This window comes from Stenella coeruleoalba (genome assembly GCF_951394435.1).
Source record: "Stenella coeruleoalba genome assembly, chromosome: 15".
NCBI lineage: Eukaryota > Metazoa > Chordata > Mammalia > Artiodactyla > Delphinidae > Stenella > Stenella coeruleoalba.
In genome coordinates this window covers 58,990,876-58,993,667 of record NC_137161.1, presented here as the reverse complement: position 1 = coordinate 58,993,667, position 2,792 = coordinate 58,990,876, and positions in this window count along the sequence as shown.

Below are 2,792 nucleotides of genomic sequence, written 5' to 3'. Positions count from 1 at the left end.
TCATAACTACAACACACTGTGTTATCAGGGCCTAGAGTATATTGGTGAAATGCCCATCAGTAGGAGAATGATTAATCAAAGTACAGTAAATGCATACTATTTAATAAAACATGAATTTTCTTTAATGATCTACAATTACCTTTCTAGCTGGATTAATCAGCTCTCACCAGTCAGTGTGATGCCCACAGCAAGAATGGGAGGAGATACTGAGCTATCACACGTAGGTGAACGTTTGTTCCTATTAGTTGAGCTCTATGCTTATCCCAAAAGTTAACTGTCTGTGTTTCCAAACCTATTTACATTTGTACTTGTTCTTATAATTGTTTGTGTAAATATCACATAAACCAGTGAAAATGTGAAAAATAAAAAGAGTTAGTGTGTATATGAAAACTAAGTTGGTTGCTTTGGAAAGACTTGATAAAAGCACATCAATTTTTATTTAGTTAAATATTCTCTCTTGGTAGAAACCAATTCTTGAGTTTTCCTAGTTTCATAAATTTTTTGTTTCTATCAGTATCGTGGGATATTTTGTAAGCCCCATAAACCCAAACCTCTCAGGCTGAGTGGAAACAAGTATACCACCCAAAATATGCACAAAAATGCCTAAATGCATTAGGCATTTGAAAAAAGCAACTTGCTATATATTTTCTTTGACACAGTTAACGTTAGCAGAAATGTTTAATTAATGCATCCCTTCACAGAATAAAGAAAATACAATGATAATTGTCATTATGTGATTAAAAAGTACATCTTACCTGAAAAATACTTTTCAGAAAACTCACTGTAGTGAAATCAACATTGAATTTATGATGGCAGACTTTTCCCTATCTATGCTGTTTTGTTTTTAACTTTATGTGCGTTTTTCTTGTTTTGTTTTTGTTTTGTTTTTTGTTTTGGGGGTTTTTTTTTGGCCGTACCACACAGCTTGTGGGATCTTAGTTCCCCGAACAGGGATTGAAACCAGGCCCTTGGCAGTGAAAGCGCTGAGTCCTAACTACTGGACCACCAGGGCATTCCCTTAACTTTATGTTTTGACATAATTTCATACTTATAGAAATGTTAACATTTTACACTTGCTCTGTAACCTTCCTCTCGCTAGAGCATGCTCTCTATTTATATGCATAATTATTGTCATTTTTATCAACGATTTAAGAAGCAACTTTCAGACATGATACTCCTTCACCCTTAAATACTTCAATGTGTCTTCCCTACAAACAGGCATTCTATCACATAGGTACAGTATGATTGTCAAAATCAGGAAATTAATATTGATAATAATTAATACTGATACTATCATCTAAGACCTTATTCAGATTTCACCAATTTCCCACTAATGTCTACAGCAAAAGGAAAAAAAAACTTTCCTGGTCCAGAATCCTATCCTGGAACTGGTCTCCTTGAATCTGGAACTCTGCCTCTGTCTTTGTCTTTCACAATCTGGGCATTTCTCAAAGAGCCCAGGCCCTTGGGACTTCCCTGGCAGTCCAGTGTTTAAGACACCGCACTTCCACTGCAGGGGCACGGGTTCCATCCCTGGCTGGGGAACTAAGATCCAGTATGCCGTGCTGTGAGGCCAAAAAACAGAAAAAAAAATGTTTTTTAAATAACACAGGGGTGGAGTCAAGATGGCAGTGTGGGAAGACACCAAGTTAGCATCTCCCCACAACTAGGGCACCTGCCAGCCACTGGTGGGGGACCCTGATGCCCAAGGAGAAAGGAGGAACCCCCAAGTGAACTGGTAGGACGTTGGGGGACAGAGGGGGAAGGAGAAGTGGAGGCCAGACAGGATCGGTGCCCCTGAGACAGGGGAGATCAGGAGACGTAGGCAGGAGGGGCCCTCCAGGAGGAGGGGAGAGGAGCAGAGGGTGATCGACCAGCCCACTCGGTGCACTCGGCCCAGGGAGCCTGCTGAGCCCCCAGGCCGATCCCCTGCCCTCCAAGGCCCCCCTGCCTCTGCTGGCCACATTTGTCCTGGGGGCATAGGAAGGAGGCCGAGGGGAGATCAGGAGAGGCAGGCAGGAAAGTCCCTCCAGGAGGTGAGGGAGAGGAGCAGAGGGCGATCGCCTGGCCCACTCGAGCCGTGGAGCCTGCTGAGCTCTCAGGCAGGTCCCCTGCCCTCCAAAGCCCCCTCCAGGCCTTGTAGGTCCTTGGCGGTCATAGGAGGGAGATCAGGGAGAGGCAGGTGGGAGGGGTCCTCTGGGAGGAGCAAGAGAGGAGCGGAGGGTGCTTGCTCTGCCCACTCAGGCCCGGGGAGCCTGCTGAACACCCAGGCCGGTTCCCTGCCCTCCAAGGTCATCACACCCCCTGGCCACATTGGTCCTGGGAGCATAAGAAGAAGGCAGAGGGGAGAACAGGATAGGCAGGTGGGAGGGGCCCTCCCAGACCCCAGACCAGAGGAGGAAGAGAGGAGAGGAGGGTGTTTGCCCCACCCACTCGAGCCCAGGAAGCCTGCTGGGCTCCTAGGTGAGGTCCCCCGCCCTCTGAGACCAGGGGTTGAGGGCTCACCTGGGCCCCTTCTGTTCCTGGAGCCTAAGCCCCACACCCCACACCCCTAGGGCCTTTTCCAGCCCTGTGGGTCCTGAGCATAGGCCCCGTCCACCACCCCCAAACCTCGCCCTTGCTTAGACCCCGCCCTCCACAGCCAAGGCCTTTTCCCCGTTTTTTTTGTTTGTTTTGTTTTCTCTTTTCCCTCCTCCTCTTTTTTACTATTGTGGTACTGTTGTACCTTCCAGTCGTTGATTCATCTATATTTTTATTTTTATATTCTTCCTAACATATCTCTTAGTTTCCTA